Source organism: Mobula hypostoma, chromosome 19, assembly GCF_963921235.1.
Source record: "Mobula hypostoma chromosome 19, sMobHyp1.1, whole genome shotgun sequence".
In the NCBI taxonomy this organism is placed as follows: Eukaryota; Metazoa; Chordata; class Chondrichthyes; order Myliobatiformes; family Myliobatidae; genus Mobula; species Mobula hypostoma.
Window position 1 is genome coordinate 15,130,956 of NC_086115.1, and position 24,787 is coordinate 15,155,742.

General features: G+C 45.7%; 1 protein-coding gene across 1 annotated transcript in view; it reads left to right on the forward strand.

Annotated features, from left to right (window-relative positions):
• r3hcc1l (R3H domain and coiled-coil containing 1-like) overlaps positions 1-23,577 on the forward strand; it is a 333,433-nt gene extending 309,856 nt beyond the window's left edge. Inside the window, exons 7-8 of the transcript XR_010020964.1 lie at positions 22,761-22,968; positions 23,400-23,577. The gene's annotated coding sequence lies outside the window, so the exon portion shown is untranslated. The remainder of the gene's footprint in view (positions 1-22,760; positions 22,969-23,399) is intronic.
• The last annotated feature ends 1,210 nt before the right edge of the window (positions 23,578-24,787 follow it).

Genomic DNA, 24,787 nt, shown 5'->3' on the forward strand with positions numbered 1-24,787 from the left:
AGTGAGCTTGGAAACTTTTAACATAATGCATCAGGAAGGTCCAATGGTCAGGAGTGACTCTGAACTTATTGAAACTCTCAGTTGTTGGCCCAGTATTTTCTGGTCTGAAAATTCTCTTAATAAGTTATATCTTAGTCAGAATATTACTAAAATGGAGTAATCTGTTTTAGAGCGCAAGGAAAAAGTTCTTAGCAAATTCTCTGCAGGCCATCCATCGTACACATGAAACGCAAGCAGTACTTCAAAAGTTGTGCTTCATTTGACAGCTATTGCAGACTGATTCTGGAAGTTTCTATGCAACCCAGAGAGTGATTGGTCACTTGCCACAATCCTTAATCGGGTGACAGCCATAAAGCAATGATTAATCCTGACAAACCATTATCCATTATTATGTGGGTACAAGGGGTAACCTCCAAATGTGACTGGTCAAGTGTTGAAGGAAGTGGTCACTGGGTCTTTGACCTCTGCCATTGTGACAAGGTCATTGTTATATGGTTATATGGTTAGAAGGGCGTACACTCCTGGCTCATATCTGACATTGTGATTGAGGAGTAATCCCATTAATCATATTCCTCCCTTACGTCCTAGTAACTAAATGACTTTCTGTTTCTCTATTTTTGTTCCTCTCTCTGCCTCACTGTCTGTGTCTCTCTCTCACCACCTCTCCCCCCACTCTCTCTCTCCCTCTCCCCCTTTCATCTTCCCTCCCTCCCTCTCCCCTCTCATACCTCTCAAATTCCTGTCGATATTTTAGTTTTTAGAAATAGTTTATTATTATTGTATGTGCCAAGATACAGTGAGAAATTTGTCTTGCACACTGCTCATACAGATCAATTCATTAGAACAACGTATTGAGGTAGTACAAAGTAAAACAATAACAATACAGAATAAAGAGTAATTAGCTACAGAGAAACTACAGTGCAGGTCGCCAGTATGGTGCGAGATCATAATGGGGTCGATTGTGAGGTCAAAAGTCCATCTTGTCACACAGGAGGTCCATTCATCATACCACAGGGTCATTCACAGTGGTCAGAACAGCCTACAAGCCTTTGAGATGTGGAAGGAAATTGCAGCTCCCATGGGGAACACACGTGGTCACCGGGAGAAATGGACCAAAGTCAGGGAGAATGTGCAGCCTCGACACAGACATCGCCAGGAGTCGGGGTAGAGCCTGGGTTGTTGGAGGCAGTGGCACTACCTGCTACCACCACCCGGCAGATGAAGTTGCCCCTAGTTTAAGGCAATAAAGCCCTTGCAGCATACGTCTAGGTTCCTGTGCTGTACCCAACACCCACGCTGGCTGCTTTAGAACTGACAGCAGCCATTTCACTTGGACCAGCCCTGAACAGGACAAATGTTTGAATTTTCACCTGAGTCAGAAGGGTGTGGGTTAAAATCCAACACAACACGCTCCACGGAAATCCAGGCAGTGAACTCTTCCCTGTGCAGCAATGAAGGTTGCACTGATCCCGTCTATTTTCACTGCATCCCATCGGCCCACTTCAGTGAAGAGCAATGGAGCTCTCCCCAGTGTCCTGCTCAATTCTTTCCTGTCAGTCAGTATCACGGGTCAACATCTCAGTGCGAGAGCTCGGTTGAGTACTAATTGCTGGCTATGGCTTAATTGACCGTAAAAAGCTTTGGGATGGTCTGAGGCCACAAAAGGAACTACAGAAATACATAGCAACACATACAAAATGCTGGAACATGGAAGAGATTGTGAAGGCATTAGTAATCTTTCAAGAATCACTAGATTCTGGAATGATTCCAGAGGAATGGGAAATTGCAAATGGCATTCCACTCTTTAAGAAGGGAGGCAGGCAGAATAAAGGTAATTGTAGGCTGGTTAGTTTGACTTAAGTAGTTGGAAATATGTTGAAGTCTATTAAGGATGAGGTTTCAGAGTACTTGGAGGCACACAATAAAATGATCATGGTTTCCTTTAGGGGAAATCTTGCCCGACTAATCTGTTGGAATTCTTTGAGGAAATAACGGGCAGCATAGACAAAGGGGAATCACTGAATGCTATTTATTTGGATTGTCTGAAGGCTTTGACAAGGTGTCACACATGAGGCTGCTTGACAACATAAGAGCCCATGGTTTTACAAGAAAGATACTAGCATGGATAGAAGATTGGCTGATTGGCAAAGAGTAGGTATAAATGGAGCCTTTTCTGGTTGGCTGCCGGTGACTAGTAGTGTTCCGCAGGGGTCAGTGTTGGGACCACTTCTTTTCATGCTGTATGTAAATTATTTGGATGAAGGAATTGATGGCTTTGTGGCAAGTTTGTGGACAATACAGAGATAGGCTAAGGGGCAGGTAGCGTTCAGAAAGCAGGGAGGCTGCAGAAAGACTTAGATTGGGAGAATGGGCAAAGAAGTGACAGGTGGAAGATACTGTAGGAAAGTGCATATTCATGTACTTTGGTAGAAGGAATAAAGGCATGGACTATTTTCTAAATGGGGAGAAAATTCAAAAATCAGAGGTGCAAAGTGTCTTGGGAGTCCTCATGAAGGATTCCCTAAAGATTAACTTGCAGATTGAACCAGTGATAAGGAAGGCAAATGCAATGTTAGCATTCATTTTTAGGGCACTGGTCAGATGACACTTGGAGAATTGTGAGCAGTTTTGGTCCCCTAATCTCAGAAACGATACGCTGACATTGGAGAGGGTCGGGAGGGGGTTCAGGGGAATGGCACCGTGAATGGAAGGGTTAATGCATCAGGGCAGTTTTTGTGGGCCCTGCTGTCCCAACCTGGAATATCAAATGATAAAGTGCAGGCCCTTTCATCTAATGAGAGTAATCACTATTGTTTACATTACAGCAGTTTATATACAGTGCTGTACCTCCGTGGGCCAACACCAAGTCAGCATTTGCTCAATTACATGATGCTATTGTTAAACAACTGGCAGTTTTCCCTTTGGCACCTTCATTATAGCTGGCTATTTTAATCTGCCAGCCTTAAAACCTTATTCCCTAAATTCCATTGGCATGTGAAATGCCCTCCAAGGGGTAATAACATGCTGGACCAGATGTACGCCAACATCGCAGGTACATATAGGGCCTTTCCATGCTCTCATCTGGGATTGTCTGATCTTTACCTCTGATGCCAGCACCTAGATCAGTGGTAAGGAAGGAGAAACCAGCCTCCAGGACAGTGATGGTGTGGCCTGAGGGAGCCATCTCCAGTCTTCGAGATTGGTTCAAGAGTACTGACTGGAGTATGTTTGCAGACCAGGCTACGCACAACTCAGGCATTCAGGAGTACACATACGCTACATCAAATCGGTGTAGATAATGTCTTCACCACCAAAAACATCTACATATTCCCCAACCAGAAACCATGGTTTAAGATCACCGTCGTGAAATTGGTTGTCTTTGTGGCAGCAGTACATTGCAATGCATAATAACAGAAAAAAACTGTGAATTATAATAAGTATATATAATGGTTAAATTAACTAAGTAGTACAAAAATAGAAATAAAAGAAGTAGTGAGTTAATGGATATGGGTTCAATGTCCATTCAGAAATCGGATGGCGGAGGGGAAGAGTGTGTGCCTTCAGGCTTCTGTACCTCCTTCCTGATGGTATCAATGAGCATGTCCTGGGTGATGGAGGTCCTTAATGATGGATGCTACCTTTTTGAGCTATCTCTCCTTGAAGTTGTCCTGGATACTACAGAGGCTAGTGCTCACGATGGAGCTGACTGAATTTACAACTTAGTTTGATCCTGTGCGGTAGCCTCCCCACATACCAGACGGTGATCCAGCCAGTCAGAATGCTGGCCACGGTACATCTGTACAAGTTTACAAGTGTTTTTGGTGACATACCAAATCTCCTCAAACTCCTAATGAAATATAACTGTTGCCTTGCCTTCTTTTTGTAGCTGCATCGATAAGTTGGGCCCAGGATGGATCCTCAGAGATATTGACACCCAGGGACTTGAAGTTGCTCACTCTTTCCACTTTGAGATGTAACAGTGAGGTACAGAACCTGCTCAAAGCTCAAGATAACACACACAAAATGTTGAAGGAACTCAATAAGCCAGCCAGCATCTATGGAGAAAAGTACAGTCGATGTTTCAGGCTGAGACCCTTCAGCAGGACTGGAGAAAAAAAGATGAGGAGTAGATTTAAAAGGTGGGGGGAGGGGAGAGGTGAAACCGGGAGGGGGAGGGGTGAAGTGAAGAGTTGGGGAGTTGATTGGTGAAAGAGATACAGGGCTGGAGAAGGGGGAGTCTGATAGGAGAGGACAGAAGGCCACGGAAGAAAGAAAAGAGGGGAGGAGCACCAGAGGGAGGCGATAGGCAGGCAAGGAGATAAGGTGAGAGAGTGGTGAAGGACTGGGGTGGAGGCATTACTGGATCTAAACAATTTCTTTGCTCACTTTGATAAGGATGATAAGGAACCAGTGATGAGGACCTTAACACCAGACTGAGGAACTACACCGACACTGAACACACATGTGGTGAGGTGAGTACTCTGTAATGTCAATATACGCAGAGCAGTGGGGCCAGATGGCGTACCCAGATGGGTCCTCAGGGACTGTGCCATGGGACCAGACGGCATACCCAGATGGGTCCTCAGGGACTGCACCATGGGACCAGACGGCATACCCAGAAAGTTCCTCAGGGACTGTGCCGACCAGCTGGCAGAAGTTCTGCTTGTATTTACAACCTCTCTCTGTCTCAGGTTATGGTTGCCGCTCGCTTCAAAGCAGCAACTGCCATACCAATCCCCAAGACGTCAGTGGCAACATGTTTTATTGACTACAAACCCATGGCCCTCACTCCCATAGTTGTCATGAGTGCTTGGACAGATCGGTCATGAAACATAATCACAGCTACCCTGGACCAACACCACTTTGCCTACAAGGCAAATAGATCAGCTGAAGATGCCATTTCTATCACCCTTCATACTGTCATGGAATGCTTTACACTGATTACATCTCGGCCTTTAACACCATACTACCAAACAAGCTGACTGTCAAGCTCCACAATCTAGGTCTCGGCACATCATCTTGTAATTGGAGTTTGGACTTCCTCACTAATCATACCCAGCAAATGCACATCAAACCCCTTCCCAACCCTGAACACTGGTGCCGCACAGGGGTTTGTACTGTGCCCACTTCTCTACTCTCTCTTCAATTATGACTACACTCTTGTTCATGCTACAAACTTCATCAAATTTGCAGACGACACAACTGTGATAGGCCTAATAACAAACAGTAACAAATCTGCACATCGAGAGGAGGTGCTGAAACTGTCCGATTGGTGCAGGAACCACAGCCTGTCACTCAACATCAAGAGGACAAAAGAAATGATGATCAATTTCAGGAAGGCAAACAACCCCTCTCATTCATAAATGGTGAGGTAGTGGAACGGGTCTCCAGTTTCATCTTTGGAGACGATTATCACCGAGGAGCTCTTTTGATCCGTCAACACAACCTCGATAGTAGGAAAGGCACAACAGCGGCTATACTACCTCAAGTAATCACGGAGAGCTAATCTGCCCCAAAAATTGTTGGTCAACTTGTATCGATGTGCGATAACGAGCATACTGATGTACAGGATGACAGCGTGGGACTCCAGCTGCAGAAAGACAGATCACAAAGCACTCCAACAGGTGATTAGAATGGCTCAGCACGTCACTGGGACTCGAGTACCAGACCTGCGGACAATCTACAACTCTCAATGCCTACACCGCGCTCGTAATATCATTAAAGACCCATCCCATCCCGAACACTGTCTGTTCCATCTCCTGCCATCTGGTAGGAGATACAGAGACATCTCAGCCAAGACAGTAAGACTGAAAAACAACTTCTTCCCGAGGGCTGTTGTGCAGCTGAATAATGCTACACCCCATCTTGCCAAAGGCCTTTGAGTGTTATGGAATATCAAAGTCACTTGTTGCATGTAAATATAGGAATTATTTTTTTTATTAAGCCCTAACACATGTGTTGTAAATATTTATTTTCACAGACTGGAGTAGCAGCACAATCTCATTGCTTGAGCAATGACAATAAAGTTCTGTTCTGTCCTATTCTGGGCCTGTACTTTCTGGAGTTTAGAAGAACAAGAGAGGATCTCATTGAAACCTATCAAATATTGAAAAGCTTAGGTAGAGTAGATGTAGAGAGGATGTTTCCTAAACTAATGCCTCAGAATAAAGGGAAATCCATTAGAACAGAGATCAGGAGGAATTTCTTTAGCCAGAGGTTGGTGAATCTGCAGAATTCATTGCCACAGGCAGCTGTGGAGGCCAAATCATTGGGTCTAGTTAAGGTGGAAGTTGATAGAAACATAGAAAACCTGCAGCACAATACAGGCCCTTTGGCCCACAATGCGGTGCTGAACATGTACTTACTTCAGACATTACCTAGGGACGTGTTCTTGATTAGTCAGGGCGTCAAAAGTTACGGGGAGAAGGCAGGAGAATGAGGTTGAGAGGGATAATAAATCAGTAATGATGAAATGGGGGAGCAGACTCGATGGGCTGAATGGCCTAATTCTGTTCCTATATCTTATGGTCTTTTGAAATGAACAGCTGAAGTTTTAGAACGCGTCTTCACCAGGACCGGAAAGGAAAGGGGGAGGGTGCCAGAAGGAGGGGAGAGTGGAGGCAGGGTGAGCCAGAAGGTGATAGGTGAAGCCGGTGTGAGTGATGAAGTGAAAAGCTGGGAGATGACAGGTGAAGAAGGCAAAGGACTGGAGAAGGAATCTGGTAGGAGAGGAGAGTGAGCTATGAAAGAAAGGAGAGGAGAGGAGAGGCGAGGCACCAGGAGGAGGTGGTAGGTCAGTGAGGAGAGGAGGTATAAAGCCAGAATGAGAAATTGAAGCAGAGAGAAAGGGAGGGGGTTGTGGGGGGGGGGGGGGGAAGAATTACTGAGAGTTGGAGAAGTTGATGTTCATGCTATCAGATTGGAGGCTACCTAGACGGAATATGAGGTGTTGCTCCTCCAACCTTTATCCTCACTTTATCAATTTACGATCAATCTATGTGTAAAAGCTATCGTGCATATTTATGTCTACCATGTTTTTTTTAAATTATTGTGTTCTTTATCTTATTGTGCTGCATCGGATCCAGAGTAACGATTATTTTGTTGTCCTGAAACAATGTTGAATCCGGTTTCCAAGTCGGGCTGGTAGAGGCCTTGCAGGCGACAGGCTATTCCTCACCTTGCCGTCCTCAGTGGTGAATGTCACAGCTTTAGGATTGGTGTTGGTGTATCACAGGTAGCTGTCTGCAGTGCACTTCCCAACTCCTGTATCCAGCACTCTGATACTTGAAGGTCAATATGCCAACGGCTCTCTTTATGTGTATCCACATCTGCCGCTTCTTTATCATTGCCTCTTTCAGTCCTGGACCTCCCAGCACAACAGGCTGCATCACAGGGACCACAGCTGCTGGAGATAGACTAACTGGTGCTGGTGGCTTGACGTGAGCCTCATTGAATGTTCATGCCCAGGCGCCCTGGTGTTGCCTGAGCAGCTGAATTCCATTCCCACCCCCCACAACACCTGTAGCTTACAGGGGGAATACTTGAAGCAGGCATACGTGTACAAAGGATTCAATACTTGCAGAAGCTCTGTCCAGATTCTTTCCAGGCAGCTGCAGCGGGCGATTTGCTCTGAGTGCATAAGTAACTCTCGATTGAGGAAAAGTAACTGGAGATCTGTTCTCCACGTGCCTGCTGGGAGCCCCTAGAAATGTGGAAATCCTTCAGCCCTGCGACTTCGTCCACCCCAGACTTTAAAATAATGCTTTTTTTCTCTCAGAATGTGAATGTCACAGAGCCTATGTTTGTGATTGTAAAGCTAGACACTTGGTATGTGCTATCCTGTTCGATCTGTAGACTTGTACACACTCAGTGACCATTTTATTAGGTACAGCTGCTCGTTAAGCAAATATCTAATCAGCCAATCATGAGGCAGTAAGTCAATGCATAAAAGCATGCAGACGTGGTCAAGAAATTCCATTGTTGTTCAAACCAAGCATCAGAATGGGGAAGAAATATGATCTAAATGACTTTGACTGTGTAATGAATGTTGGTGCCAGACAGGGTGGTTTGAGTATCTCAAAAATTGCTGGACTCCTGGGATATTCACGCACAGCAATCTCTTGAGTTTATAGAGAATGGTGCAAGAAACAGAAACATCAGCGAGCAACAGTTCTGTGGGTGAAAACGCCTTGTTAATGAGAGAGGTCAGAGGAGAATGGCCGGACTGGTTCAAGCTGACAGAGAAGTGACAGTAACTCAAGTAACCGTGTGTTACAACAGTGGTGTGCAGAAGAGCATCTCTGAACACACAGCACATCAAACCTTGAAGTGGATGGGCTACGACTGCAGAAGACCACAAACGTTCACTCTGTGGTCACTTTATTAGGTACAGGAAGTATCTAATGAAGTGGCCACTGACGTGCATACCCTTTCAATTGTAATTCAAGCTATGAAGTACTTTATGCAGTATGATAGTGACTGTCCTGCAGAAAAACAGGCCACTCAGTCCGTCTGATCTATGCCAGCATTTATCCCCCACTCGAGCCTCCTTTCCTCACATTCCATTCAACTTCTCGCCTGCCGACAACAATCTCCCTTTACAGACATCGACCCCACCCACACTCACACCTCCCTGTGGGAGTGAGCGTCACATTCTCGCCACTCTCTGGGGAAAGCAAGCTTCACCAGCATTTCTTGATGGATTTCTTGCTGGATCTGTGATGCTAACGGCCTCCGGTTCCCCGCACACCCACAAGCAGAAAAATTCTCCCTTCAGCTGCTCCATCAACCCGCTTTGGGATTTATATTTTCTATTTAGAGATAGGGCATGGTAACAGGCCCTTCTTGTCCCAATATACTCATGTGACTTATTAACCTACTGAACCGTACGTCTTTGGAATGTGGGAGGAAACCATGGTAACCAAAAAACCCAAGTGTTCATGGGAAGATCGTACAAACTCCTTACAGCAGCTCCGGTCACTGGCACTACAATAGAATTAGGCTAACTGCTACACCACCATGCTGCTCTCATTACTGAACAGGCCCTTGTATATTGAAGCACAAGTTTTAATTTGCCTGTGTTATTTTTCCAGGGTGGGATTTGAACTTATAACCCTCTAACTCAAAAGAGAAATGTTTAAGCCCTGCGCCGGGTGGCGGGGAGGGGGGTTGACGCTGCTCCCTTTTGGGTCACATCTTAGCATTCTTTTCCTGAGAAAGTGGAGCCAGTTTGTTGATCGCTTTCCGGTGTGTGGAGAGCTGGGCACCAACGGTGTTGTCCATTTAAATCTTTCAATGCTTACTCTCCTCCTCCTTCCTTCCAGTGGCAAGAGCCAGAATCAGTGAGATAACCTGGAGCCTGGCTACCATCTAGGAGAAAATGCTTGCACAGGTTTTAATTCCGTTCATTTTCAGTTCATAGATAGTCATAGTCATACTTTATCGATCCCGGGGGAAATTGGTTTTCATTACAGTTGCACCATAAATAATAAATAGTCATAGAACCGTAAATAGTTAAATAGTTAAATGTAAATTATGCCAGTAAATTATGAAATAAGTCCAGGACCAGCCTATTGGCACAGGGTGTCTGACCCTCCAAGGGAGGAGTTGTAAAGTTTGATGGCCACAGGCAGGAATGACTTCCTATGACGCTCTGTGTTGCATCTCGGTGGAATGAGTCTCTGGCTGAATGTACTCCTGTGCCCAACCAGTACATTATGTAGTCGATGGGAGACATTGACCAAGATGGCATGCAACTTAGACAGCATCCTCTTTTCAGACACCACCGTGAGAGAGTCCAGTTCCATCCCCACAACATCGCCGGCCTTACGAATAAGTTTGTTGATTCTGTTGGTGTCTGCTACCCTCAGCCTGCTGCCCCAGCACGCAACAGCAAACATGATAGCACTGGCCACCACAGACTCGTAGAACATCCTCAGCATCGTCCGGCAGATGTTAAAGGACCTTAGTCTCCTCAGGAAATAGAGACGGCTCTGAGCCTTCTTGTAGACAGCCTCAGTGTTCTTTGACCAGTCCAGTTTATTGTCAATACGTATCCCCAGGTATTTGTAATCCTCCACCATGTCCACACTGACCCCCTGGATGGAAACAGGGGTCACCGGTACCTTAGCTCTCCTCAGGTCTACCACCAGCTCCTTAGTCTTTTTCACATTAAGCTGGGATGTTGCTGTGATTGATTCTCTGAATCCTAATCTTTCACCAAGAGTGCTTACGTTACTGAGTTTGTAAACTCATGAGAGGCACAAATGAAGTAGATAATATTGAGAGGCCTTGATAGAGTGGATGTGGAGAGGTTGTTTCAAATAGCAGAAGAGGCTAGGACCAGAGGGCACAGCCTCACGATAGAACAGAGATGAGGCGGAATTTTCCTTAGCCAGAAGATGGTGAACGGTGGAATTCATTGCCACAGACAGCTGTAGAGGCCAAGTCAATGGGTTTGTTTGAAACAGATGTTGTGTATTTAATATACAAGTAATGTTTGAGTAATCTTGTATATATATTGGTAGATTAAGTATTCCTGTTTGTTTAGATAATTCATTACGGGTCATATGTGAATTGCATATGTCATCATGACACCATGTGATACATGCACATCTCGCTTAAAGTAAACAGAGTTAGACCCACATTTTCACACTCCTGTGTCTTCCTATGAATTAGTTTTGTGTTTTGAAGTTACAAACCATAACAGCAGAGGTCAGGGGTTGGGGAGAGGCTACTTGCCACTGTTGATTGCCCCGGTGTGTGGATGAGGAGTAGAATCTGGGGGCAGTTGATGTGACTGTGGGGACGTGTTGGATTAGTGTGTGAGTGCTTGGTGGTCAATAGAGTCTCAGTGATCCAAAGGGTCTGTTCCTGTGCTGTGAGACTGATTTCCCTTTTATGAAATTACTAACCCAATCGGTAAGTCTTTGAAACGTGGGAGGAAACCAGAGCTATCAATGACCGTAGAACAGTACAGCACAGGAACAGAGCCTTTGGCTCACAATGTTGTGTTGAACCAATTAAATTAGTCATCAAATGGCCAACTACACTAACCCCTTCTGCTACACAAGATCCACGCCCTTCCACTTTCCTCACGTTCATGTGTCTATCTAAACATCTCTCAAAAGTCCTAATGTATCTACCTCTGCCACCCCTCCATTGCAGGCACCCACCACTTGCTGTGTAAAATACCTGCCCTTCATATCTCCTTTCAAATTACCCCCTCTCACCTTAAATGCATACCCTCTGATATTAGACATTTCTACCCTGGGAAAACGATCCTGTCTGTCTACTAGGTCTCTGTCTCCAATAATCTTACAAACCTCTATCAAATCTCCCCTCAGCCTCTGCTGCCCCAGAGAAAACAACCCAAGTTTGTCCAACCTCTTGTGATAGCACATGCCCTCTAACCCAGGCAGCATCCTGGTAAACAACTTTCACACCCTCTCCAAAGCCTCAACATCCTTCCTATAATGGGGAGACTGGAACTGTATGCAGTACTCCGGATGAGCTCTTACTAGTGTTTTATAACACTGCAACATAACTTTCTGACTTTAGGAATGTTTCAACTAATAAAAGAAAGTATGCCATAAACCTTTTTAACCACCCAATTAACTTGTGTGGCCACTTTCCATGAGCTATGAACTTGAACCTCAAGGTCCTTCTGCTTATCAACACTGTTAAGGGTCTTTCCTCTAACAATATACTGTCTCTTTAGATTTGACCTATAAGATGTAAAACTTCACATTTGCCTAGTTAAACTTCATCTTCTAACGAGAATGTCATGAACAGAGCAAGCACAAAAAGAGAAATAATTTATGAGATCATGAAAAGGCAACGTAACTTCATTGGACATGTGATTAGGAAAGAGGAGTTAGAATGCACAGTAATTATGGGAAAGATTGAAGGGAAGAAAGCAAGAGGAAGGCAAAGACAAATGATGATGGAGACAGCAGCCAGAGAACTGGAAATGAATATCAATGAATTGATCCACTTGACCTGAAACAGGAGTGTGTGGGCCATGGCAGTCAAAGCTCAAAATGGGCATGGCACCTGATGATGATGATGATGAAACTTAATCTGCCATTTCTGATCTATATCCCACTATATCCTTTGTCAGTCCACAATACCGCCAATCTTTGTATCATCTGCAAACGTACTAACCCACCCATCCACATTTTCATCCAGGTCATTCATATACATCACAAACAGCATAAGCCCCCGCAAAATACCATTAATTACAGACCTCCAGCTCAAATAAGCCCCTTCAACATCTACCCTCGATCTTCTATGGGCAAACCAACTGTCAATCCAAATGGCCAATTCACCATTGATCCCACTCATCTTAATGTCCACCCATGCGGGACCTTGTCAAACACTTTACTAAAATCGGTTGCTCTACCTTCATCAATCATCCTCGGCAGCTCATCAAAAAACTGAGCCAGGTTAGTAAGACTCGTCTTGCCCCACACAAAGCCATGCTGCCTGTTCCGAATTAGGCCATGGTTTTCCAAATACTCCTAACTGTCACAGATAGAATGTATGAACTACTTACAGACAGTGGCAATACTGAATCAGTATTGCTGGCACTACCCTACAATAGGTTACACTAACCGCTATGCTACTATGCCACTCTATTTAGAGCATAGAACACAGCACAGGCCCTTCGGCCCACAATGTTATGCTGCCCTTTTAATTTGTTCCACTATCTATCCATTCTCTCCTACATAACCCATTACCCTCCATTTATCCTTCATCCATGGGCCTTTCAAAGAGTCTCTCAGATGTCCCTATGTATCGGCCTCCACCACCAGCCCTCGCAGGGCATTTCTCTGTGTAAACTACCCACCTTTGATATATCCCCTGAATTTCTCAAATTTCAATTCACCACTTACCATGGTGTGGATTCATACATCATAGCTGAATCGAGGTTCTGAAGACTAAGTCCTCACATATCGCTGGGATCACCATTCCAAAGCTGACGATTGTACCTCAGAGAATGGTACTGGGTCAACTACGCCATTGGCCTATAAAGTGGTGCCAGAAAGTTTGTGAACCCTGTAGAATTCTCTCTATTTCTGCATAAATCCGACCTAAAATGTGATCAGATCTTCACGCATGTCCTAAAACTAGATAAAGAGAACCCAAATAAATAAATAACACAAAAAATTATACTTGGTCATTTATTTATTGAGAAAAACTATCCAATATTACATGTATTTGTTTGAAAAAGTGTGTGAACCTTTGCTTTCAGTAACTGGTGTGACCCCCTTGTACAGCAATAACTTCAACCAAGCATTTCTGGTAATTGTTGATCAGTCCTGCACATCGGCTTGGAGGACTCTTAGGCCGTTCCTCCCTACAAAATGGCTTCAACTCTGGGATGTTGGTGGGCTTCCTTGCACAAACTGCTTGCTTCAGGTCCTTCCACACCATTTCTATAGGATTAAGGTCAGGTCTTTGACCCAGCCATTCCAAAACACAGATTTTCTTCTTTTTAAATCATTCTGTTGTTGATTTACTCTAGTGGTTTGGGTCATTGTCTTGTTGCATTATCCAACTTCTATTAAGCTTCAGGTGATGGCCGCTATTCTAACACTCTCCTGTAAAATGTCCTGATACAATTTTGAATTCGTTGTTCCCTCAATGATTGCAAGTTGTCCAGGCCCTGAGACAGCAAAGCAGCCCCAAACCCTGATGCTCCTTCCACCATGTTTCACAGTTGGGATGAGGTTTTGGTGTTGATGTCCAGTGCCCTTTTTCCTCCAAACATAGCAATGTGCATTTCTGCCAAAAAGTTCAACTTTTGTCTCATCTGTCCACAGAACATTGTCCCAGAAGTGTTGTAGCACATCCAGATGGTCTTTTGCAAACTTGAGATGTCTTTTTTTTGGAGAGTAGTGGTTTCCTTCGTGGTGTCCTTCCATGAATACCACTCTTCTTCAGTGTTTTTCTTACAGTGGACACATGAACAGAGACTTTAGCAAGTTCTAGAGATTTCTGTACGTCTTTTGCTTGGATTCTTTTTCACCTCATTGTGCTCTTGATGTGATCTTTGCAGGATGCCCACTTGCAGGGAGAGTAGCAACAGTACTGAATTTCCTTCATTTGTAGACAATTTCTCTTACTGTGGACTGACTCAGCTCTTTAGAAATGCTTTTGTAGCCTTTTCCAGCTTTATGCATCTCTGCAACTCTTCTAAGATCCTCTGAAAGTTGTTTTGATCGAGGTATAGTGTACATAAACAGATTTTTCTTGAGAAGAGCAGGTTCTGTCAGTAACCTGACTTTGTGTGTCTTTTTGAAAGGGCAGGGGTCCTCTGCAACCCACACCTCCAATCTCATCTCATCAATTGGAACATCTGACTCCAGATAGCTTTTGTAGATGACATTACCCCAGAAGTTCACATACTTCTTCCAACAAACACATGTAATATTGGATAATTTTTCTCAATAAATAAATGAACAAGTGTAATTTTTTCATGTTATCTATTTAATTAGAATATCTTTATCTAGTTTTAGGAATTATGTGAAGATCTGATCACATTCTAGGTTAAATTTATGCAGAAATAGAGAACATCCTACACGGTTCACAAACTTTCTAGCACCATTGTACTTTGGCACAGCTCCAGCCTCATCACTGACCCAACAAGCATTGGCCACACCACTCCTATGGCCCTACTGTGTCTCTGGCTGTTCATATATTATGTTGGTGAGGCCTAATTTGGAGCACTGTGCACATTTATGGTCACCTACTTACAGGAAAGTTATCAATAAGATTGAAAGAGTACAGAGAAATGTTATCCAGAGTTGAGAACCCGAGTTATGAGGAAAGGTTGAATAGATTAGAACTTTGTTCCCTAGAGTGCAGGGGAGTGAGGGGTGATTTGATAAAAGGTTTACAAAATTATGAGGGCCATACATAGGGTAAATGCAAGCAGGCTTTTTTCACTCAGGTTGGGTGACACAAGAACTGGAGGTCATGGGTTAAGAGTAATCATCAGATTCTTGATTGGTCAGGGCATGAAGGGATATGGGGAGAAGGCAGGACACTGGGACTGAGAGGAAAATTGGATTAGCCGTGAGGAATGGTGGAGCAGATGCAGTGGGCCAAATGGCCTAATACTGTCTTATGGTCTTATGGCAAAAAGGTGAAACGTTTAAGGGGAAGCTGAGGGCAAACCTCTTCACTCAGAAGATGAAGCCAGCGGAAGTGGTGGATGTGGGTTTGGGTGTTACATTTAAGAGAAATTTGGATAAGTACATTGTCATAATGGGAGCGTTGGGAACGGACTCAAATGCAAGACACAGACACTGAAGTACAAGGTACAGGACCTAACTAGAGTAGGGACGTGACAGGATACAGACAAGGAGCAGGGACAAGAACACAGACTTGGGCTAGGACATGGACAAGACAGGGAACCCGGACAAGGAACTATGCACTAGGAGCCTGGGCTCCGAGCCAGAGACTGAACAAGGACCCAGAGCCTGGGTCTTGCCTCAGGCTTGGGCTCCAGAACCAGGCAAGGACATGACATGACGTGGCTGGGGTCTAGAGGCCTGAGGCCCGAGGCCAGGGTCTTGAGGCCCCGAGGCCTGAGGCCAGGGTCTTGAGGCTGGGGTTCTTGGAGACCAGACAAGGACATGACGGGGCAAAGGTACTTCGAGGCGACTCCTGGGCAGGATGCAGGACTCCTACCCGAAGGAGGCAAGGGACAGGAAGGGATAGAACCAACCACAGGGTAACAGCAAACTGCCTGGCTTACCCGATGGAGGCAAGGGACAGAAAGGGAGCTAGGTCCAGGGTGGCTCCAAGACCCGAGGCGGCCGGTAACTTCAGTGGGCTATGGAACAGCCAAATCCACATCTCAATGACTGCACTAGCCTTCCACCGGTGGGTTGCTCCAAGGCGACACTGATGAGGTGTAAGCAAGGGTCACAGGTGAGGTGAGGTGAGGTGAGGCAAGGCAACAGAAGAAAGGAAGGGATTCAGACAGGAACAATCCAGCAACCAAACCCTGGTCTCTGGAGGTATTTATGAGTCTTCCCAAAGTAGAATCATGTGCCTCAATTAGAGTGCTCAACAGAAACAGGGTAAACCGGAAAACTTGGAACAAGGGTCAATGGACCGAACCGTGAACCGGAATGCGGACTTCACAGACCGGACCATGACATACAGGGATGGGTGGAGTATGGAAGGCTTTGGGCCTGGTGCATTTCAATGGGACAAGGCACGGACTAGATGGGCTGAAGGGTCTGTTTCTGTGCTGAAATGCTCTGTGACTATGTAAGGCTTGCTGTTTAAGCTAAAGAATAGCTTCAATGCCTTGTAATATTTCAGAATGGTGCTTGAAGAATGAAGTGATTACTAAAGGACTGCTAACAACAGGAATTCTGCAGATGCTGGAAATTCAAGCAACATACATCAAAGTTGCTGGTGAACGCAGCAGGCCAAGCAGCATCTATAGGAAGAGGCGCAGTCGACGTTTCAGGCCGAGGCCCTTCGTCAGGACTAACTGAAGGAAGAGTCAGTAAGGGATTTGAAAGCTGGAGGGGGAGGGGGAGATGCAAAATGATAGGAGAAGGCAGGAGGGGGAGGGATAGAGCCGAGAGCTGGACAGGTGATAGGCAAAAGGGGATACGAGAGGATCATGGGACAGGAGGCCTATACTTCCATCCCCCATCAGGAAGGTCTCAAAGCTCTACGCTTCTTTTTGGATTCAAGACCTAATCAGTTCCCCTCTACCACCACTCTGCTCCGTCTAGCGGAATTAGTCCTTACTCTTAATAATTTCTCCTTTTGCTCCTCCCATTTCCTCCAAACTAAAGGTGTAGCTATGGGCACCCGTATGGGTCCTAGCTATGCCTGCCTTTTTGTTGGGTTTGTGGAACAATCTATGTTCCGTGCCTATTCTGGTATCTGTCCCCCACTTTTCCTTCGCTACATCGACGACTGCATTGGCGCTGCTTCCTGCACGCATGCAGAACTCGTTGACTTTATTAACTTTGCCTCCAACTTTCACCCTGCCCTCAAGTTTACCTGGTCCATTTCCGACACCTCCCTCCCCTTTCTAGATCTTTCTGTCTCTGTCTCTGGAGACAGCTTATCCACTGATGTCTACTATAAGCCTACTGACTCTCACAGCTATCTGGACTATTCCTCTTCTCACCCTGTCTCTTGCAAAAACGCCATCCCCTTCTCGCAATTCCTCCGTCTCCGCCGCATCTGCTCTCAGGATGAGGCTTTTCATTCTAGGACGAGGGAGATGTCTTCATTTTTTAAAGAAAGGGGCTTCCCTTCCTCCACTATCAACTCTGCTCTTAAACACATCTCCTCCATTTCACGTACATCTGCTCTCACTCCATCCTCCCACCACCCCACTAGGAATAGGGTTCCCCTGGTCCTCACCTACCACCCCACCAGCCTCCGGGTCCAACATATTATTCTCCGTAACTTCCGCCACCTCCAACGGGATCCCACCACTAAGCACATCTTTCCCTCCCCCCCCTCTCTGCATTCCGCAGGGATCGCTCCCTACACAACTCCCTTGTCCATTCGTCCCCCCCATCCCTCCCCAGTGATCTCCCTCCTGGCACTTATCCGTGTAAGCGGAACAAGTGCTACACATGCTCTTACACTTCCTCCCTTACCACCATTCAGGGCCCCAAACAGTCCTTCCAGGTGAGGCATCACTTCACCTGTGAGTCGACTGGGGTGATATACTGCGTCCGGTGCTCCCGATGTGGCCTTTTATATATTGCTGAGACCCGACGCAGACTGGGAGACCGCTTTGCTGAACATCTACGCTCTGTCCGCCAGAGAAAGCAGGATCTCCCAGTGGCCACACATTTTAATTCCACATCCCATTCCCATTCTGACATGTCTATCCACGGCCTCCTCTACTGTAAAGATGAAGCCACACTCAGGTTGGAGGAACAACACCTTATATTCCGTCTGGGTAGCCTCCAACCTGATGGCATGAACATTGACTTCTCTAACTTCCGCTAGGCCCCACCTCCCCCTCGTACCCCAGCTGTTACTCATTTTTATGCACACATTCTTTCTCTCACTCTCCTTTTTCTCCCTCTGTCCCTCTAAATATACCTCTTGCCCATCCTCTGGGTCACCCCCCCCCCCGTCTTTCTCCCTAGGCCTCCTGTCCCATGATCCTCTCGTATCCCCTTTTGCCTATCACCTGTCCAGCTCTCGGCTCTATCCCTCCCCCTCCTGTCTTCTCCTATCATTTTGCATCTCCCCCTCCCCCTCCGGCTTTCAAATCCCTTACTCACTCTTCCTTCAGTTAGTCCTGACGAAGGGTCTCGGCCTGAAACGTCGACTGCGCCTCTTCCTATAGATGCTGCTTGGCCTGCTGCGTTCACCAGCAACTAAAGGACTGCTACTCCTTTTAGGGGGTTTATAAATATTTTAATGGTTCTGATTAAAAAATCGCTTCTAAGTTGGTGTGGCATCATGAAAAACCAGATTCCCTTCCGTCTCTGCACAGATCACACTGACCTAAGCACTCAGCAGCTATCTGTTGTGATCTCAGAGTAGCCAGTCTGCTCCGTGAGGTTGTGAAGGTGATCTGGAGCAATGAAGGGGTTGAGTTCAGCACTCAGGTCTCGAGCTTCACAGCTGGAATAGGAATTGCGTTTGGCACCAGTTTCAAGTCAGTCGTAATTCTATAACAAGGTCATAAAATAGCATCTGTGGGCGTAAGACACTGGAAATTTACAATAGACTCGAGACTGAGACAGTGGGACAGCACAGTAGCATAACAGTTAGTGTAATACTATTGAGGATCAGAATGGGGTTTAATACCATCAGCATATGTTGTGAAATTTGTTGTTGTGTGGCAGCAGTACATTGGAATACATAATAATAAAGATTGTGGATTACAGTTAAAATATATGTTAAATTAAACAAGTAGAGCTAAAAATAGTGAGGTAGTGTTCATGGGTTCAATGTCGAATGACAGAGGGGAAGAAGCTGTTCCTGAGTCATTGAGAATGTGCCTTCAGGCTCCTGTACCTGCTCCCTGATGGAAGCAATGAGAAGAAGGATAGTTTACACAGCGGAATAGTTTTGCTATAACAGCGCCAGCTGTCTGTAAGGATCTCGTACGTTCTACCCATGGTTTCCTCCCATGTCCCTGAGATGTACGGTTGTGGGCATGCTGAGTTTGCACTGGAAGCATGGCAATACTTGTGGGCTTCCCCTGGTACATCATTGGACTGTGCTGGTTGTTGAAGCAAATGGCACCTTTCTCTGTATGTTTCAATGTACTTGTGACAAATGAAGCTAACCTTTAATCTTTATTCTGCAAAATAGAACAATCTGTTGGAGGAACTCGAGAAAGAAGATCCTCTGGTGAGCGGGGTGTGTGGAACATTTTTGGTCAAAACTATGTTAGTTCCTCAACATCTGGAGAACCTCCTTCCCCCACAGATGTTGTTCAGCTTGCTGGGTTCATTCAACAGATTATTCATTGAGCTAGGAATTAAGAATGGTTCCTTAGTGTTTGGATTTCTGTATCCCAAGAAAGGAACTGAGAATTGTTTATGAGATTAGTCAGACTGAAGATTGAGGAGCTCATAGACTGAAGTATATTGTATAAGGAGATGAGATAGAGAGTGAGATTTATGTAAGTATCTCAGGGACCAGTGCTTTTCTCCATCACAGAGGCTGAACCAGGACTGGCTGATGTCCAACAATGATCTCAAACAGGCTTTGTAAAGTTCTTAGGAAAAACAAAGAGGATGAAAAAACAGGAAAGAATCTCAAAGTGGAACAAAACAAAGAACAAAGCAACACAGTACAGACCCTAAGGCCCACAATATTGTGCCAACCTTTCAACCTACTCCAAGATCAACCTCAAACTCGAGGAAATCTGCAGACGCTGGAATTTTAAGCAACACACATCAAAGTTGCTGGTGAACGCAGCAGGCCAGGCAGCATCTCTAGGAAGAGGTACAGTCAACGTTTCAGGCCGAGACCCTTCGTCAGGACTAACTGAAAGCAGAGCTAGTAAGAGATTTGAAAGTGGGAGGGGGAGGAGAGATCTGAAATGATAGGAGAAGACAGGAGGGGGAGGGATGGAGCCAAGAGCTGGACAGGTGATTGGCAAAAGGGATATGAGAGGATCATGGGACAGGAGGTCCGGGGAGAAAGAAAGGGGGAGGGGGGAAGCCCAGAGGATGGGCAAGGGTTATAGTCAGAGGGACAGAGGGAGAAAAAGGAAAGAGAGAAAAAGAATGTGTGTATATAAATAAATAAATAACAGATGGGGTACGAGGGGGAGGTGGGGCATTAGCAGAAGTTTGAGAACCCCTCCCTGCCGTACCCCATCTTTCAGTTCTTCTTTCAGTTAGTCCTGACGAAGGGTCTCGGCCCGAAACGTCGACTGTACCTCTCCCTAGAGATGCTGCCTGGCCTGCTGCATTCACCAGCAACTTTTATGCGTGGTCCAAGATCAATCTAACCTTTTTGTCCATGTGGCTGTGAGTCTTTTAAATATATCTGTCTCTACCACCACCCCTGGCAGAGCAACCAATGCTCCCACCACTCTCTGTGTAAAAAATGACCTCTGAAATCCCCTCTATATTTTCCTCCAATCACTTCAAAGTTATACCTCCTTGTATTAGCCACTTGTGCTGTCAAATTAGTCACACTGATGGCCACGTCTGACATTGGTTTGCGAATTGGATAATGAATCTTTCACACAGGGCACCTCGAGGATCATCTGGAAACTTAAACAGAAAAGCAGGAAGAGCTCAGCCCATCAAGCAGTATCCATGGAGAGAGAAACCATTGAACAGTTTGGGACCGAGAGGAGATTCATGAGAATGTTCCGGGGAAAGAAGAGTTAATGTATGAGGAGCGTTTGATGGCTTTGGGATTGTATTCACTGGAGTTTAGAAGAATTGTGGGGGGGAGGGGTGCAGTCCTCATTGAAACCTACTGAATATTGAAAGGCCCAGATAGAGTGGACATAGAGAGGATGTTTCCTGTAGTGGGGGACTATAGGACCAAAGAGCACTGCCTCAGAATAGAAAAGAGATGAGAAGGAATTTCTTTAATCAGAGAGTGGTGAATCTGTGAAATTCATTGCCACTGGCACCTTGGAGGCAAAGTCATTGGGTATAATTAAAGTGGAGGTTGATAGTTTCTTGATTAGTCAGGGAGTAACGGTTACGGGAGAATGGGGTTGAGAGCAAAAGATAATAAATCAGCCATGATGGAATGACAGAGCAGACTCGATGGGCTGAATGGCCTAATTCTGCTCCTGTGCCTTGGACCAATTTTCGGATCATTTCAGTCAGTGATAATAAATCTTGTTCTGAATGGCCCTCATTGAAGAATGCCATTTCCACTGAATCTTTGCGTCACGTGAGATTTCTTGCAAGTTCAGTAGAATATTTGGTCAAAGACCATTGACAAAGCTTCAAATGCCTTCTCACCGAATGAAATATTTTGGCAAAGTACGTGATCATCCACACTGACCACAAAGATTGCCACTTTGCTGCCATTAGATCTTTGGCCTGGGAGAATGGCGTCGACTGGCTTCAGACCCACCGGAGTGACGAGAGCAGGAGGAGTCGTGTCGCTGACACAATTCACACCGCTCACTCCAGTACTAACTTCCCACAAGTTATATCTATAAACCAACGGTGTTGAAAGGCGATATAATATATCAGAGGCCTGTCCTGGGATTGAAGACACATGTGTGTGTGTGTGTGATGGGGTGAGTGGGGCAGTGAAAAAGGGGCTTGTTTTCCAGTAGTAGTTGCTTCTATTTACCATGTTGGCGCCAGAACATGTGGCGACACTTGCGGGCTGCCCCCATCAGATCCTCGACTGTGTTGGTTGTGAACGCAAACAACACATTTCGCTGTATATTTTGATGTAAACATGGTAAATAAATGCATCTCAATCTATATGCAGACCAAGGTCATTTAAGTAAGATCTAGAGGGCACAGGTTTAAGGTGAGAGGGGAATGATTTAATTAGGACCTGAGAGGGTAAATTTTCCCACACAGAAGCGGGAGGACAAATGGAATGAGCTGCCAGAGGAAAGAGGCAGGGATAGGTCCAGTGACGAAGGGGAACCGGGAAAGGTGTGAGGGTGAGCCACATTTCTGGCTCAGATGGTGTTGGTGTTACAGAATGCACACTTTGAAGTCTAAATTTATTTTTAAAACTTTTAAAAGGGAACCAGGTTTGTAACTAGGATGAAATACTATTGATCTCAGGGGGTTGGAATGAGGGCTCAGGGTCTAACCGGCAGACGCTGCAGACAGAAGAGCCCCTGTAGGGTTCTGACTCTGAATAAAGTGAGGCAGGAAGGTTACAGAGTTCACCCTCTGTTCTCACTGAGAACTGCCCCACCTTTAACCGATATGTTGTGTCAGGCTTGACGGGAATTTCAGATGCATGAAATATTCGCCTTTTTTGCCAGCAAGATTCAAGGGATGAAAAGCTGTCAGTTCCCCGCGGTGGCTGACACAACCTGGTGCATGTGTCATTGAGCACTGACAGTAAACAGGCAGCGCTGTGGCCAGCTCTGGAAATCGCCTTTGATCAGGACCCAAGTCAGCTATGGGTAGGTAAACTGCTTCCAAGGGACATGTATGAAGCGGCTCATCCATAGGAAAGGAAGTGGTGGAATTTTACCAATGTTTTCCTTCACTCTGTTTTCTTTCACCTAAAAAAAAAGGCATGCCAGGCAGTCATGTATAAATATGTGTTTCTTCCTGCAGATCCCCACCTTTTCCTGCATCCGTTCCTGCCACTGAGAGATTGGAGGGAAGCAGCTGCGTTTGAACCAGATCCTCGGCAGGACGTCTTAATTCAACCCTAAGTTCTCTGAACTTGCTCACCGTTCCCTCCCCTCTCTGCTGCTGACCGGCTCAGTCCCAGCTGCAGGTGCACATGCTGAGGGGCGACTGAAGCTTAGATCTGTCACTGGTAAGGCTTCTGCAGGGAAAGGCCACAGCCTAGGCTCCTCCCGCCACCGCGGACAGGGAGGCTGAGTTGGGGAGATACATCAGAGAGCTTTCTGATATGGACATCACAAGGTTGTAATCTCATTCAGCTCCATCACAGACACAGCCCTTGCCACCATTGAAGACATATTCAAAAGCTCAGGAGTGTGGTGTCCATCATGAAAGACCCTCACCACCCAGGAGATGCCCTCTTCCCATTACTACCATCAGGGAGGAGGCACAGGACCCTGAAGACACACACTCAGCTTTTTCTCCTCTGCCATCAGATTCCTGAACTGCAATTAAACTCTTGAAAACTACCTCAATATTTTGCTCTCATTTTGCACTACTGATTTAAATTTTATACAGTACTTCTCATTGTAACTTATGGTAATTATTTTATGTCTTGCACAGATCTGCTGCCACAAATGATGGAGACGGACGTGAAAGCACAGAGGAACATAGAAACATAGAAACATAGAAAATAGGTGCAGGAGTAGGCCATTCGGCCCTTCGAGCCTGCACCGCCATTTATTATGATCATGGCTGATCATCCAACTCAGAACCCTGCACCAGCCTTCCCTCCATACCCCCTGACCCCTGTAGCCACAAGGGCCATATCTAACTCCCTCTTAAACATAGCCAATGAACTGGCCTCAACAGTTTCCTGTGGCAGAGAATTCCACAGATTCACCACTCTCTGTGTGAAGAAGTTTTTCGTAATCTCGGTCCTAAAAGGCTTCCCCTCTATCCTCAAACTGTGACCCCTCGTTCTGGACTTCCCCAACATCGGGAACAATCTTCCTGCATCTAGCCTGTCCAATCCCTTTAGGATCTTATATGTTTCAATCAGATCCCCCCTCAATCTTCTAAATTCCAACGAGTACAAGCCCAGTTCATCCAGTCTTTCTTCATATGAAAGACCTGCCATCCCAGGAATCAATCTGGTGAACCTTCTTTGTACTCCCTCTATGGCAAAGATGTCTTTCCTCAGATTAGGGGACCAAAACTGCACACAATACTCCAGGTGTGGTCTCACCAAGGCCTTGTACAACTGCAGTAGTACCTCCCTGCTCCTGTACTCGAATCCTCTCGCTATAAATGCCAGCATACCATTCGCCTTTTTCACCGCCTGCTGTACCTGCATGCCCACTTTCAATGACTGGTGTATAATGACACCCAGGTCTCGTTGCACCTCCCCTTTTCCTAATCGGCCACCATTCAGATAATAATCTGTTTTCCTATTTTTGCCACCAAAGTGGATAACTTCACATTTATCCACATTAAATTGCATCTGCCATGAGTTTGCCCACTCACCCAACCTATCCAAGTCACCCTGCATCCTCTTAGCATCCTCCTCACTGCTAACACTGCCACCCAGCTTCGTGTCATCCGCAAACTTGGAGATGCTGCATTTAATTCCCTCATCCAAGTCATTAATATATATTGTAAACAACTGGAGAAATTTCTGAAACGCTCGTTCGCCGCTGTCGTTACTGCACGATCGAGAATCTTCCGGAGGGAGGGCCTCAAAATCCCCAGCTTTGCCTGCTTTTGGCGACCGAGATTGAGGTTGAATCGTTCGGACAGAGGTGGCGCTCAGTACTCGGTGTCGGAGGACTGATCGGAGGCTCGAAGTTTTCGGACGACTCAGAGTCGGTCTGTGGTCAGGCATGGCAGGGAGTTTTTGTTCCTTCTCCCGTCTGCGTGAGATATGGGACATTTGAGAGACTTTGAACTTTTTACTGTGTTCATAGACTGTTCTTCATCAAGCTATGGTATTGTTGCACTGTTGTAACTAT